Here is a 16906-nt window from a genome sequence, read left to right on the forward strand (position 1 = left end):
ATAAAAAATAAGAATTAAAAGAAAAAGGGTACGTGATTCTTTCTGAGGTGCCAAGCAGAGGAAGAGACTCCTAGAGCATTCTGAACGCTGGCAGAGACTGCTAGGATCCGTGTCCCTTCATCATCCCTATCCTTTGCCCCAATTCCCTTGGCTCTGCCTTCTCTCCGTCACTGACTCAGTTTTAAGTGACACTCTTTATATCACCCAGAATGTGCTCAAATTAAAAAACGACAACAGCAACCTCCATTTACTATTTCTTAGGCACATGAAGGGTGGAGGCCACTTTACCCTTTTTGTAGGTAGTAATTGCTTTTGCCCTGAAGCAAGCCATGGAGTGACAGTTACACTGTCCTGTCCCTATATGGAACAGAATGCAGACACTGACACTCATTTCCAAGCAAACACTAGAACCTAGATGCTCCCAAGTTTTGTCTGATTTGTCTCTGATGGATTCCCAAACCCAGAAGAGAGGCCACCGTTGAACACAGCGGGAGTTTAATAATGTTTGTTGGATAAATATACCTCATGCCTGCAGCCTGAGGTTCAAGCTGATTTATGTACATAGCCTCTCTGTCCTGGGGAGCTGCTCGGCAATCCTTGGGTCATACACAATTTCTTTGGCTTCTCCTGATAACCTAGTAGTCTGGTGTGATGATGTAGTGGGTATCTTTTTAAAAAATGTTTTTGAAACAATTATTCTATGTGTATGGGTGTTTTGTCTGAATGTGTATCTATGTACCTTGTTCTCTTAGAGGCTAGAAGAGGAAATCAGACCCCCTGGTATTGGAGTGACATATGCTTGCGACCTGCATTGGGGATGTGGGGAACCAAATCCAGGTCCCTCTGCAAGAGCAGCTCATGCTCTTTACTGCTGTCTACTCCCTCGTTAAAATGTGTGGGTGGTGGGGGGTGAGTATGTATGTGTGTGCATGTGAATGTGCATGTGTTAGCGGTGAGTGCTTGTTTGGTTTTTGCTTGTTTAAAGAGGGTCTCTTGCTGGCCTGGTACTCACTGCTTGGGCAGGCAGGCCAGCAAACCCAGGAATCTGTTTGTCTCTTCTTCACCAATGCTAACTAGGATGGCAAGAGGGAGCCCCCTACCTGCCACTTTTAAGTGGGTTCTGGAGATCAAACTCTTGTGTGCCAAGAACTTTACTGAGCTATGCCTCTCAGCCCAAATGCTTGACTTTTAAGAGAGCAGCACAAATGAACATTTAAAAAAGCTCACTTGGGGTCCAGGACCAGGTGAGCAATCTTTAAAAATCCATGGAGACTCGTGTGATGCCCAGAGCGGAGGCAAGGAAGATGAGTAGAGACTGCAGGAGACCCTTTAGGATTTGGAGAACAACGGGGTGAAGCAGACAAAAGGGAGAAGAGCTGAGCAAAGTTCTAGTTTCCGGCTCGTGTGATGGGGCAGATGAGGGAGTCACAAAACCAAGGCAGAAATGTACAAAGTAAGATAGCGACAATGGTGCTGAGAGACCATGGACCAAGCTGAGTTGGAACACCCCAGGACAACCCAGGAGAGCAGGATTCACCGATGAGTCGGCTAAGTGAGTGTCTGAGAAGGAAGTCCTGTGGAAATCCTGGTGTCCAAGTGGCAACCAGAAAAGCAATCATCTGCCGAGGTTGTGACAGTTTGAAAGAGAGTGGTCCCCAAAGGGAGAGGCATTATGAGGAGATGTGGCCTGCTGGAGGAAGTGTGTCACTGTGGGGGCGGGCTTTCAGGTCTCATATATGCTCAAACCGTGCCCAGTGTGTCTTAGACCACTTCCTGTTGACTGTGGATCAAGATGTAGGACTCTCATCTTCTCCAGCATCATGTCTGCCTGCATGCTGCCATGTTGTACTGAAAAGGTCTAACCTAACATCAGCGCAGCCATTACAGGCTGCAGGCTAGCACTATGGGGACTAGGCTTCACCCTTACAATAACCAGGAAAAAACCACAAACTGCACCCTGCGGGGGACCAATCAGAATTGAGATAAACAAGTACTAGATGCTCCAGAACATCAAGGATAGCTTACATAACTTGTATATAGGTTGCCAATTTCCTTGCAGCAATGCTGGTACCAATCCTTGTTTGACAAGACTTCTGCTGCCTCACTCCTGCCCAATCAATTCACCCCTTTCTCAGTCCAGAATTCCCCTAACCTCCCATCCTTTATTCCTTAAAAAAAAAAAAAAACAAACCTTGCCATAACGGAGCTCACTGCTCTCCCTGATCCAACCGTTGTGTCAGAACGGATAGAGTCCAAGCTTCAGCTTGCAATAAAGGCTCTTTGTTTTTGTATATGAACTCAGACTCCTGGTGGTCTCTGGGAGGCTCATGATGGGCCATCCAATAATGAACCAAGTCTCTGGATGTAAGAAAGCTGTCCCAATTAAAGGTTTTCCTTTAAAAGAGTTGCTGTGGCCGTGGTGTCTCCTCACAGCAATAGAAGCTTTAAGACAGAGGCAGACGGCGAGTTTGAAGACATCCGCCAGAAATAATAGTAACAACAATACTAATGGAAGGGAACCACCAGAGCATGTGGTCACACTGCTGCAGACACTTTCTTTAGGATCAGTGCTGGAGAGTGGCCACTGCCCCTGGTCTCTGGAAGGCTCTGGAGAGCCTTAGGGAGAGCCGTCTGACTGAGGTTCTGTGATGGGCAGTTTTGTGCCAATTTGACATAAGCTGGAATCATTGGGGAGAAGAGAACCTCAGCTGAGAAAACCCCTCCACCCGGCTGACTTGTGGGCAAGCTTGTGGTACATTGTCTTGGCTGGTGGATGCGGGAGGGCCCAGCTCGCTGTGGGTGCTGCCGCACCTGGGCTGTAGTCCTGGATGCTGTAAGACAGCAGTTTGAAGGAGTCATAAGGAACCCGCCAGTGAGCAGCACTCCTCGATGACCACTGCTTCGATTCCTGACTCCAAGTTCCTGCCTTGAGTTCCTATCCTGATTTCCCTGGATGGTGAACTGCAAGCTGTAGGTAGAGATGAACGCTTCTCCTCCCAAGTTGTTTGTGGTTGATGGTGTTTTATCACAGCAATGGAAACCTGAAGATGGAAGCTGAGAATAGAACACAATACTGGGGAAAGGTGGCTTCCAGAGGAAAGGGAGATACAGCCAGGACTGGAGAGGATCCAGGCTCATCAAACACAGATGAGCGGTGCATGGCGTGGTACCTCCTGTCTGGAGACTTCATTCCAACAGGACATCCAAATATTGACCGGAGGTTCCAAATGGGAATGCTTTTTTTTTTAATGCCTGAAACACGGTCAGCCATGAATCGTGATGACAGCAGACTGAGTCTGTCATGTAAATGGTGGAATGTGTTTGTTTATCAACCTGTGTAAGTGGTCCAGCTCTTATAGATCAAAATAGGAAGCCGAAAACAAACAAAAAAGTTATTGCAGAGAAATCCTCCCTACCAGCTCATAGCTATCATTCTTGCTTTGGGGGTGTGTTTTATTGAGACAATGTCTCATGTAGCCCAGGCTAGTCCCAACATTACTATACACCTAAGGCTAGCCTTAAGCCTCTGATCCTCCTGCCTCCACCTCCCACCTGTAGGCATTTCAGGCATGCATCATTATGTCTGGTTCATTCTTGCTTTATTTATCAATCCATTTCTGTGAGGAATAGGCTACATCTCCCCTCAAGTACCTTTTTCTTCGTTTATTGCTGAGAGTCCAATTATATGTTGCCAGTGGTTACTATTGTGAACAGTGAAGATACATAATGCATAATATTCTTTTAGCTGCTAAAAATTCATTGGGACTGCCCTGTTTTATATAGGCAAGTGTTTAGGTCTCAATATGTTTGTCTATATTATTTCCTCTTGCTCTCTGTTTCTTTCATCACTTTATAAAATGATTTTTTCATAATTCACACATACTTTCATAAGACACTTAAATTTTATAAAATTTTTATAATTATTTTTATAAATGTATAAAATTAACAAAATGTTTGCCAGAGTTTCAGCTTGTAACCTAGGCTTTATTTGCTTTAATCTTGCCCAAAATATTTCTCCATACTGCTATTTGCTTATTTCGTAGTGCATCTAAAAATCTCCCCTTTTTTCTGAAACAGAGTCTTTCTGTGTAGCCCTGGCTAGCCTAGAACTTGCTATATAAACTAGGCTGGCCCCAGACTTGCACTGATGCTTCTGCAACAGCCTCCCAAATGTATCAAGGCACCTCTGGGCCAGACTGAAAATAACTAATGTCTACACATGTTTAAGGAAATATTTCAATTTCTTGCTACTAAAAGTGATAAAGTAGTCACAGTAAATAAAAAGACACTTGAGGACTGAAGAAAAGGCTTAGTGGTTAAGAACACTTGCTGCCCTTGTAGAGGCCTGGAGTTCAGTTCCCAGCACCCAGGTTGGATGGCTCACTACCACCTGTAACTTGAGCTCCCGAAAATTCAATGGCTTCTTCGTGGGCACCTTCGTGGGTACTCATGAATGTGCACATACACACATGTGCACACACAGATACATTCAAAAACTTAAAGAAATTTGATTGTCTTAATTGTTGAAAAGATACACATCCAAAAACTTCATGCTGGCTGATTTGAGTCCACTGATTTGTTATTCTGCAATTATCCTTTTGTTCTTGTTACTTTCCTATTAAAATTTCTCTGGAAGGTTGGAGAGATGGCTCAGAGGTTAAGAGCATTGGGCGGCTCTTCCAGAGGTCCTGAGTTCAATTTCCAGGACCCACAATGTGGCTCTCAACCATCTATAATGAGATCTGGTGCCCTCTTCAGGCATGCAGGTGGACTTGCAGGCAGAACACTGTATACATACTGGATAAATTTCTCTGCAGATTATTTCCTTAAATGCAGTCACCCTTGATGGTATTCTGGAAAGTGATCCACCAAATATATATCTGCACAAACCCCTGGCACCTGTGAGTGCCCCCTTGGTTTTGGAGGAAGCTTTTTGAAGATGGGTCCTGAAAGGAGGAGATGCTCCTGGGTTACCTGGATGGGTCCTGGATGCCATTCCAACTCTCATAAAGGACGGGCAGGAGGGAGTCACCCGCTGCTGCCATAAATACAAGTAAGGTCATGCAAAGATGGAGGCAGAGATGAGAGTGACGCTTGCTCCCACAAGGCAAGGAATACCTCTCTTCATATTACTACTTTTTGTTAGCTGCGATCAAAATGCCTGACAGAACTGATAAAAAAAGAGGAAAAATTTACTCTGGCTCATGGTTGCTGAGAGTTCCACACATGGTTGTCTGCCCCACCCCTGACCCCATACTTAGGCAGAACATCATGGCAGCAGGAATGTGTGGTAGAGAGAGAAGGCTTCTCGCCTTTTGGTGACCAGGAAGCAGACAGAGAGGATGAAACTGGGGAGCAGGTACAACCTTCAAAGACACAGCCCAGTGGTCCACTTTCTCCAGTTAGGCCCCACCCCCGAAGTTCCCATCTCCTAAAATAGTGCCACCCGCTGAGACTAAGCACCCTGTGAGCCAGCTGGGAGCATTCCAGACCCAACTCATAACACCCCCAGACTCTGCAGAGGGAAAGTAGCTCTTGTCTTCAGGCTTCCAGCCTCCCGCACTGAGAGAATAAACTAGCAGCAGCAGCAGCAGCAGCATAAGGTTGTGACAGTTTGTTATAGTAGTCCTGAGAAAAATAATGCACTCCTATAGCTCACCCCCGTTCAGTTGAGCACCAGGACCCAACTCCGCCTCGTGCAGCAGAGTTTGCAATGTCTCCACTTCTCCCAACTATAATCCAAACTATCGTCATCTCGTCATCTCGCTACTCACTCGGTGCGGCTGGGACTGTCTCCTTTCCCCGCCCCACGTCGTCATCCATGCTCTGCCCCATCTCCCGCACTCATGACCCTGAACGTCGGTTACTCTCTCAGAACAGCAAACACTGTGTCTGAGGCTTGTGAGATGGCGCCGTAGCGCAGGCGCTGGCAGCCAAACCTGACAGCCTAAGTTCCATCCCCAGGACCCTCATGGTGGGAGCAGAGAGCCAACTCCCATGACTCTGACCTCCACTACATGTGCCCCCACACACATGCCCACATAACGAAATAAAAAAGAAAATACATGATTAAAAATCTAGATAATATACGCGATGCACAGAGACAGCCAGTCACATTTGTCACCTGAGAAATAAAACATTATTAATGTTGAAGTTGCCTTCATGTCACTCCTTAATTCCATAATTACAGCATGCTAAATTTTATTTTTCTATAAATTTAACGCCTGAATAATTTTTAAAGGGACCAAACAATATTAACAAATCTTAGCATAGCAAACAGTGGCCCTCAGCCCAGTTCTCATCTTCAGCAATAATGCTATTCAGTGATGAGCATTTCCAGTGTGCATGACTCTTTCTTCTATTTTCTAAATAGCGCCCACATGTTGGGCATGTCCTATTTGGAATACCACCGACTCCCTGGTGTGAAATTGGAGGTAACAGGCACACGTGCACACACTCTCCCTAGCCTCCCGAAATAGTTACATTATTTGGGGGGCAAGGGCATTAAATCAACTTTTGTGGTATTAACACATGTAAATATTACTTACTATTCTTGTATAGTTTCTATTTCTTGGTTTGAATAATTGTCTCATTTTTAAAAACTTGGTTTTCAATGTGCCTATAATTAATTCAGCTCTAAACAACCAATATTCTCTTTTTGGGATGATTTTCCTTCTCTATTTAACAAGATCCGTGGCTCTGGACAGCTTTGCTGTACTCTCTCTGGGCCAGCTCCTCCCTGGGCCCCACACATACAGCTTGATCTAGAGGCAACCCTTCCCGTTCTCTTGGGAACATCCTTCCGTTGTCTCTCATACACCTATATTTTCCATTTCCTCCTTGTTTGTGTGAAGCACCAACCCCCCACACACACACACAAATAGCTTCTTTAAAAAGAAATCTGAAAAATAAGTATTTGGAAGTACAGATTTTGTTACTGTTGTTGAAACAGGGTCTCAATAGTCCTGGTTGTCCTGGTACTCAATATGAAGGCCTGGCTTGCCTTGGGACCTTTCTTTGGTCTCTATCTGCTTTTCGGGCACCATGACGTGAGCAGGGCTGATCCACCATGTACTACCCAGCATGATGGCCGGCCTCGTCACAGGCTCTGAGTGACAGGGCCACACAGTCATGCACTAAGACCTCTGAAGTTGTTAGTCCAGGTAAGGCTTGCCTTGAGCCCACAGCAATAGGCATTATACACTCGTCTTTGAGTTTCTGGTCCTGAGACATCTGATGTCCTTTAGCTGTCTATAGCATGGGGTGAACTCTGATATTCCTCTTGGAAGACTTTTAGGGTCTTTTCTTAACCCACAATGATCTAACTCCCACAATGGTGTTGCTTAGTGTAAGCTTTTCTTTAACTGTCTTGTTGCACAATTGGTAAGCCCTATGTCTGCTCTTAGGGGAACTGTCCCCAGTTCTGGTAATTTTTCCTCCTCTCTGCTATGAGTGTGGAGGTTCCTGGAAGGAGCCCCATATTACACAGATGCTTCTTCAAGAGTGAACACATGGTTAGCTGGAACCACTGAGCCGTTGGGACATTGATGCTGAAGGCTCAGAGCCTAACTGCAACTTAACTTGGGCCATCTTTAGCTCCCTTACTAGGCATTTATTCCCCACCTCTGTGTGTAACCTAACATCTTTGTGACCATTAGGTAAATCCCTTGGCATGTACAAACAGACAACTGTCTCTCATCATTCAAAGGGCTAAGGATGGGATGCCTATATCTGAGATTTCCTCACTTACCTGATGTTTGAAAAGTTCCTTGGTTTATGACTTCCTTAGTTTTGCTGGCACAAAAACTTGAAGAAACTGCATTAGAGCATGGAACTTGGGGTAAGTGGCATCTGTGTTCCCAGGGCCACAGCCACTCATATTTGGCTCTAGAATAAACTATCTCTTATCCCCTTGAAGACAAGAGTTGTGTTTTGGGGTTGTCTTCAGTTTCTCTCAGATACTGAATTCCTAGCTGGATCCCCCCCGTCTGTGTGTGTGTGTGTGTGTCTGTCTGTCTGTCTGTCTATCTGTCTGCCTGTCTCTGTGTGTGTGTCTGTCATCTGTCTGTGTCTATCTCTCTCTTGACATTTTTGATACATAATGTTTTGCTATATTTCTTTAAAATGGTGTTAATTGGGGGTGCAAAAATCTCTTGATTTTCTGAATATATTGGTTATAGTTTCATTTTTTTCTCCCTTTTCCTCTTTGAGTTTCCTTTCCACATCTTATCTATTCTTTGAATCTCCTCTTCTGTTCATCTGGGTATGGGTTTTGCATCTTTTACTGGCCACTCACATTGAAGAGAGATGCACTACAGGTTTACTGGAGAACTTCCTTCATGCTGCCGTGGCCTCACCGAGCCTGGAGGCCGAGCACAGCTGGGTGGCGCTGTCGGTGCTGCTGCTGCTGGGGTGCAGCACGAGGAAGAGCAGATGAGCGCAGGAGCGCATGAGCGGATGAGCCCCTCATCTCTGGCATCCATGTGACCATGGCGGTCTGGGCCCTTGCTTTATGGTCTTTGTGAACATGTGAGGACACAACCTCCATGGGGTCTTGATTGTGCAGAATCGAGTTTCTTTCCGTGAAGGGTGGGGCTGGTAGGGGCCTTTTTGCCCCATCCCAAAGGTAAGGCCTGAAGCACACACTCCCACTGAGGAGAGAAAAGGGCTGAGATGAGAACACCAGTCTCCCTGTCGGCTCCTGCGCTCTCCTTCTGTGCACTTTCCCGGATGTGACATCCCTTTTGGCCTCCTGCCTCTGTACATTTTTAGGTTGCCAGTGGGTGGCCAGTCTGTCCTTTCTGAACCTTGAGACCTTCTGTGACATTCTCACCAGCATCAGACCCAACCAGTGAGACACGCAAGGGGTGCCTCTGAGGTGCAAAGTCCCTTAAATGTGCCCTGTTCCTGACTCTAGCCTCAGGGACCCAATCTGGCTATACAGACAGACACTCTACCTGTGCCCCCTTCTGAGCTGCTTGAACCCTATGCCCATGCATCATCCTCTGCTGTCACCAAGTAGCTGTGTCCATCTTGAACCCCAAGTCAGATCTCCAGGTCAGCTTGGCTTGCATGGGTGCAGTCTAGCAGGACACCATATATGGCACTGGCTGGTCCCTGATACAAGGGAGCAGAGGCACCAGGGTTTGTCTCCAGAGCAGGGGCTGCTCCGTACTCTGTACAGGCCTGTGTGCCAGGCCATGCTGGAGCTCCAAAGACTCGAGGAGCCCAGGAAGCCATTTCCACTTAGCACTGGAAGGAGCTTTGACTGTCTGTGTGGGATGGAAGCCTCCCACACCTCCCAAAGTCTTGGCTAAAACTGTGGAAAACAAGAGCAAACAGATTGTACCTCCTCAGTGGTATTTACCAGCCCCGGTGGGCAACCTGATTGGGCCAGCTGCACCTTCCCCAGACGGTTTGAGATAAAAATGAAGGGAGTGCCTGACCACCTTTGGCCTCCGTCAGGAGTGGGTTGTGGCTCTCCTTGGCGACAAGGGCCCGGGTGGCAAGTGAAGTGCTTTGAGTAGTAACTGCAGGGGCAGGACACTGAGCAGATCTTGCCAACACACGCCTCACCCCAAATTGTCACCCCACACCGTGGGCATAGGAGTGGCCCCCTTTGACTCTCCCTTGCAAGGAAAACCAGCTGTGTTCCACTGGAGATAAACTTGAGGGAGTCCAAACAGGGAAACAAAGATGCAGGACTGTTGAAACGCCAACTGTGCCCATTGGTCTAGCCGGAGGGCTCATGGAGGAAGTCTGTCTGCCTCCCAGCACAGCAGGTGAGATGCCTTCCCAGCGGACCCCGCTGCTTGCTCGCTGCAGAGAATTGTTTTCACTAAGTAACACTCTTACAAACAGCTTTGTTCTTCATTAATTAGTTCATGTTCCTCAGAGCCGTCTGGGGTCCTACTGGCTGGGTGACAGTGGGTGTGTCACGGGGCTGGTGGTGGGAGAGGATGACAGGCCCTTGTCACCCATTGCACACCCAGCTGCCCAGCGTCCTGAGTGCCTGTTAAGTTCTTTATGAGATGAACCACCTGCATTTAACACAAACAAACAAACAGATGGAAAGAAACACAGCTGGTCACTGAGCAGTCACTGAGCAGCGTGTTTTAGTGGCTGCTGTGGGGAATACGAAGGGGAAAGCCTTACCTGGACTAACAACTTCAGAGGTCTCAGTGCATGACTGTGTGGCCCTGTCACTCAGAGCCTGTGATGAGGCCGGCCATCATGCTGGGTAGTACATGGTGGATCAGCCCTGCTCACGTCATGGTGCCCGAAAAGCAGATAGAGACCAAAGAAAGGTCCCAAGGTCTCCGATGTCTCCCCCAGGGACACGACCTAACCTCCTCCATTAGACCCCAGGGACACGACCTAACCTCCTCCATCAGACCCCAGGGACACGACCTAACCTCCTCCATCAGACCCCAGGGACACGACCTAACCTCCTCCATCAGACCCCAGGGACACGACCTAACCTCCTCCATCAGACCCCAGGGACACGACGTAACCTCCTCCATCAGACCCCATCTCCTGCAGTTTCCACCACCTCCCAGTAGCATCCCAGGCTGGAGACCAAGACTTCAATAAAGAGCCTTTGGCGAAAGCTTTGATTCCAAACTACAAGGACCCTAGTCAGCAGTATTGTAGGTCATTGCAATTGGCTTGGCAGCTTCCTCTGAGAAATCCTCCCATCTCCTAACAGGGTCAAGAGATGACAGACACAGTCTCGGGTAGAGCATGAAGAATCCTATAAGTATGAGAGGCTCCCTTCTCAGGATGCTACACTGTCCTCCAGACTTAGGCCCTGGCAACTACAAAACCAATCTCATTTTGAGAGCTCTATCATTTCAACAAATGCAACCCATACAGTCTCTACCTGTTGGGATCGGTTCTTCACTTGACATAATTCTCAGGAGACTAACCCATGCCATGGAGTGTGTTAGTAGCTTGCTCCTTTCCATTCTGAGCAGAATTGCATGCTATGGACACGGCATGGTTGATCTAAACATTCATCCATCCATGGACACTTGGGGAGTATTATAAGGCGGCTGCTAGAAACACGTGTGTTTGGGCTTTTGTTGCGAACATGCACTTTTGTTTCTCTAAGATGACAGCCCAGGAATGCGACTACATATGCGTTCTAACTAGAGACTAAGGAGTAGGTGACACAGGACACAGCTGTGTCAGAGGACCAGCTGCTTTCACACTGGCGATTTTCCTTCCTGCAGCAGCCAGTCTCCCACCCGGAGCAAGCCCCGCCGCAGGTTTGCTCAGAGCCACCCTTTGAGTGTGTTGATGGAGCTTAGCACGTCCAGTGCTGCCTCTGACCCTCATACTAGCCCTTAGAGGATGTCACCATCATTCTCCAGCCACCAGGAACCAGAGAGGGGACAGAGTTCTGCTCAGAGTCACCCAGTCAACAAACAAGCCAGCCAAACCCAGATTGTGCACTGCCCGGCAGGTTCTGCCCCCTTTCAGCGGCACCCCGTGCCAGATTTACAGGCTTTCAGAGGCACGCCGGCCAGTACCATGCAACCCCAGCCATCCCATGTCCCCTCCAGGAAAGATGCTAACTCCATAGAAAGAGTGCTTCTTTTAAATCTGCTCCTCATTCAGGACTCCCCCTCCACCCCAGATCTACCAGACACGGGTGGGGTAGCAGAGAAGCGGAGATGTGTCGCGTCTGCCGTGCGGCCTGTGTCCGAGAACGTGCGGAGGGTGTCGGGGATTGACAACACAGAGACTTGTTCAACGATGTAAAGAAAACTTTAAGCAGGCTCCAAAAAGGTTCAAGAAAACTTCCTAAGAAAGGCTCCCACCAGAGAAGCTTCTGCTCTCTCCTCTCCCCTGGCTGGTTCTGCTCTGACACCAGAGGTGGATGTGTGCGGTTAGTCTCTGGACAAGGTCGAGGTCAGGGCGGTTTCCGTGGGAAGGCCTTTTCCAGGAACTTATTGTATCGTTTTTAGTAAACATGTTTTTACTAAACATTGTCTACAGATGCCTACTCCCAGGCAGAAGGGAAAGTGGGTCTCTGCTCAAGGTCTGGTGTTCCCACAGGGATGTTCCAGGCCCCAGAGTGGAAACTGAGTCTGACCTCAAATATAGAAAATGGGAGAGCAGAAGGGCAGGGGTCTCCAGCTTACAATCATGGGTTTAGACTTTGTCCCCGGGGCCTCCCTCAAGCAGAGGCCTCCAGGTCCTGCCACGAAACACATGTGGCTTGAAAGGAAAGTGCTGGGCCTGGGCCAGCGGCCTGCCTTTTCCTTCAGCCTTCTCATCCACAGCAGGAAAAGCATATGTTCTTTCCATATAGAGGAGAAATTGTTCCGAGAGTGAGTAAGTCTCTTGGCCGTGAAGCTGGCGCAGCCCACAGGGCACTGGGCAGGAAGCTGGGCAGCACTAGTTCCCACTCCTGGAAGCTGGATCAGGCTGAGTTGGCTGGTACCCTCCAAGAAGACGGGATGGCGCCGACGTGCTGGGTTATGAAGCCTAGGTCATTGAATTTTTCAGGGCAGGAGCCCAGGAAGATGCTGACAGTCTCTCATATGGACCGAGGAGGTGGGTGGGTTTTTCTCACTCAGCTGCTGGGCTGGAGGAGTGAAGAAAACAGAGGTTTTCCAGAGGCAGACGACCTACAGTCTGAGTCTGAGTCAGAGGTGACTCAGGTGTGTGCTCAACCAAGCTGGGCCATTTCTCGACAGTTATTTCTAATACTTCCCCAAATTTTCCTCTATGTTTCAGGATTAGGTGGCAAAGGGTGACTCACCTTCAATGCCAAATAGCCCTCCAGTAGCCACGGATAGATAGATAGATAGACAGACAGACAGACGACACTTCTTTTTCCTGGCTGGGCTAGGTCTAAAAAGCCCAACTCTCCCCACTTATTAAAAACCCTACTATACCTGAGATCTGAGAAGGGTGGAGAGGTTGGGCTTGGTGTGCGGTATAGGATGTTGGGCTGGCCAGGGGTCAGAGTAAAACCATTAAAGAAACGTGAGACACAATCTAGAAAGTCAAGGACTTGGAGCAGAAGAATGAGACAGAAAACCTAGAGATGGGACAAGTCACTAGGTCCTGAGTTGTGTATGCTTTAAGGGTCCAGCCCTGTTGTACATAACCTAGGATCCTCGTGTTTAAGGTCCTCAGAACCCCACACACTCCCTGGCCAGGCCCAGGATACACAGCTCCAGGTGAAAGGGGGCCAGTGCCAGCCAGGATGTAGGCAGCTTAGATGCCAGACTAGAGCCTTACAGGCCAGAGGCAGCCCTGAGATTGTACCCACTGGCCAGTCTTCCTTTGTAGCCACGATCTGCCAGGGGTAAATAACTACTGTTCACTCCAGCAGGGTGATCCCAGTTCTCCATGGCTGGACTTGCTCCTGGGGCTTTCCATCTGGACCCTCAGAGTAGATAACCTTGAATCCTTCTCTTTCCCTGGTCTTGACCTGAGGATCCTCCTCCAGGACAGCTGGGAACAGAGTCAGTGCCTCGCAAGATGCAGGCTCTTCCCATAGGCGTTGTGTCCCTGAGTAACAGTTAGGCTCCCGGACATCCAAGCAATGCAGCCTAAAGCCGGAAGTTCAGTTAGAGTTAAGAATCTAGGTTTGTCCTGCCTTTCAAAAGAATTGAAAGCCAAGAAAGAAAGGTGGGCTGCAGTTAGAGAGCCTTGAGCCTCCCTGGGCCTGGGCCATGTCTCAGCCCCTTTCTGAGACTAAGACTAGCCACCCCTGACCAGCACCCAGGCTTTTGAAAGGGTCTCACACCTCTGTGCCTTCAAAGCAGCCTGTCAGGCTGATGTTCCATGACCGCCACCTAGTGGCTAGTGGCAGTCAGCTAGGGTAGAATCAACCAAGGGTTTTGAGGTTCATATAAAACAGGCCAGCAAGCTCTTGGGCAAGGAAAAGGGGCATGCGGGGGGGGGTGAGGCATGAGGGAGCACACGGAGAATGAGAACTGCACTTTCTCCTCCTGAGAGGGAGTCCCCAAGTTCCCAGATTAGCACAGATGGCAGGCATTGCCATTGTAAAAGCACCTCAGGTTTGTGGTGAGGTAGGACCAGACGCAAATCCCTCAGATCCCAACCTTACCTTTTGTATCGTTTTTTGTTGTATTGAGACAAGGGCTCAAGCGGGCTAAGCTAGTCTCACATTTGCTGTGTAGCCAGTGATGACCTTGAACTTCTGATCTTCCCACCTCCGCCTCCCCAGTGCTGAGATTCCAGGTGTACAGGCGGCACCATGCCTGTGCTGGGGATCAAACCCGGGCCCTCGTGGTTGCTCTTAACAAAGTAACTACATCCTCAGGCCTCTTACTGTGAGCCTCTCATCTGTGGAGCAGGGTTTCCTAGGACCCAACTTGTAGGACCTCAGACCTCTCTCTGCATGAGCAGTCTGCTAAGAAGAGGCTGGGTGGGTGACCAAGCCGTCCCTTCCCTGGGCCAGCTGTCAGCTGTGGCTACATATTGCACTCACCTGTCGCTCAAGCAGCACTTCTCAAAGCAGGTGCCCCACCTCAGCCCCAGGAGAGTCCAGTTGCCCAGGAGGCGAGTTGAATGTGTGATAAGAAGGTCTCTGACAAGCTCAGATTGTCATTCTCATCTCTATTGGTGTCTCATGACAGAGCCACTAAATGAGGACCTGGCTCTTGTAGTATGGTTGAGGTGTCTCTGGTTTTTCAAGTTCCGTGTGGGACCCTGATCTTCTGCCATTTGAAACAGGGAGGTGCTTTCTGAGGAACCCCAGGATTTGAATACAGTGTGCTCCCACTCAGTACTACGCATCAGGTACTGACCAACCCCAGCAGCTTCCCAATGTGCTGGTCTGGGTTAAAGCCCCTGTTAGGTAGTTAGACATTAGTAGGCTTGGAGAACTTAGGGCTGGACCCTCCCTCATAGTCTGCAGTCTAGAAAACAGGACAGGGACTGCTGGGTAGTGATGATCATAAGACTGGGACCTGAGTCATTTTTCTTGCTGAGGGAAGAAAAGTGACCCCCCTGGACAGCCTGAAGTAACTAATTGAAATGGGTTCTATGGCGTCTTAAAGTTGATGAAAAAGGGAAGCCTTCTAGTAAAGAATAAAAACATATCATTCTGAGACACACCACTGAGCTTCCTCCTGGAAGTCAGAGAGATCCAGTCCAAAGAGATAGACCACCATAGAACAGAACAAAGGTCTCTAAGGAATGCTGGGAGTTACAGACATACATGAAGGCTGCCTGGTGTGTAGGTCTAGACACTGGTCTCTTTGGCCATTGTCTGCCTTACCCCTTGATGGTGCTTGCTTTGCAATAAATTCTGTTTTCTACACTGTGCCATGTGGCTCATATCCAAATTCGTTTACTGAAAACTCACAAGGACGGATGAGAGATGGGAGTTGGGATGGAGATTCTGGCAACAACCCAAGGAATGAGGACAGTTACTGACCCTCTCTGCCTGTTCATAGAGGATGGGAATGGAGCGAGCAGTCTGGAGGTAACAGCTCGTAAATTCACAATGTGTCGATAGGACTTCCTGTTTCACAGACAGAGACTGTGGCCCGGCAAAGTCAGGTAGCCACACAGCCACTAAAGGGCAAAGCTGGCTTCCTGACCTAGTTCCCACAGACTCTGGACATTCTCGTTTTATAGAGGGAGGGCAATGGCTCCACTCCCCTTCCTGTGCCTCTGCTTCAAAGCACCAGTCTCAAGATGGGGTGGGTTGACCCCTAAGCAGGACACCTAGGAAACGATGCCCCTCTGTGTAAATTCAACAGGAACAGAGGGGCCTTAAGACACCTGTTACTCAGATTCCAAAGTGGTTTCCTTGGATGCACAGGATTCAAGATACCAAGAATGGTCGGTGGCATAGGCCTACAATCCTACTAGTTGCAAGAGTGAGGCATGGGGATTGCAGGTTCAAGGCCAACCTGGGCAACTTTGTGAGGACCCTTTCCAAAGCACATTGCTCTCTTTGCAATGTACCAAATAGATCTGGGGGTAGTGAGGAGTCAGCAGGTAGAGGTGCTGGTCACTAAGCTTCATGACCTGAGCTTGACCCTCAGGACCAGGTGATAGGAGAGAACCAACTCCCAAGGGTTGTGCTCTGACTTCCACTCATGGGCCATGGCATGCATGCCCATGACAGGAGGGAGGGAGGAGGGAGGGGGAAGGAGGGAGGGGGAAGGAGGGAGGGGGGAAGGAGGGAGGGAGGGAGGGAAGGAGGGAGGGAGGGAGGAAAGGAGGGAGAGAGGGAGGGAGGGAGGGAGGGAGGGAGGGGAGGGGGATAGAAAAGGAAAACAGGAGGGGAGAAAAGTGACAGAAAGGGAAGAGAAGGGGAGATCCGATAGAATGCCTTGAAGGAAAAAATAAAGTGCTAATTGTTTTTCCGTTTCCAACTCTGTCATGAATATTTTGGTTTTGATGGTGGACGGCGAATAGAAATATATTGCGGAGGTATAAAAATCTAATGTGATACTCCACAGCTTTCATTCCAAATGGCTGCTCTGATGGTACAGATGGTCACTGAGTTGTATAGTCTTGGAATCTGATTAATTTTAGCGGGTGATTATTCTTGCAACTTTTATAATAGAGTCTAAAATTAAAAATGACAGTAATCAATGGCAAAAGGCTGGGGGGTGAGTGAGGAAGAAAGAGGGCCGGGGCTATGACTCAATGGTAGAGCCCTTGTCTGGCACACGTAAGACCCTAGGGTCAGTCTCCAGACAGCAGGCAGCAGTAGAGGTCTCCAGTGTCTAAGCCAGCTATGGCACCGCACACCTAAAACGCTAGCACTCAGGAGGCTAAGCTGGGACAGTCATGAGCGCAAGGTGGACCTCGGCTCAAGAACGGAAAAGCAAGGTCTCCTCTCACTGATGCCCAGTGCTCCCTTTGCAATGTCCTACACAGATCTGGGGGGAGCGCGGGA

The sequence above is a fragment of the Mesocricetus auratus genome, unplaced genomic scaffold, assembly GCF_017639785.1.
Source record: "Mesocricetus auratus isolate SY011 unplaced genomic scaffold, BCM_Maur_2.0 Super-Scaffold_4256, whole genome shotgun sequence".
In the NCBI taxonomy this organism is placed as follows: domain Eukaryota; kingdom Metazoa; phylum Chordata; class Mammalia; order Rodentia; family Cricetidae; genus Mesocricetus; species Mesocricetus auratus.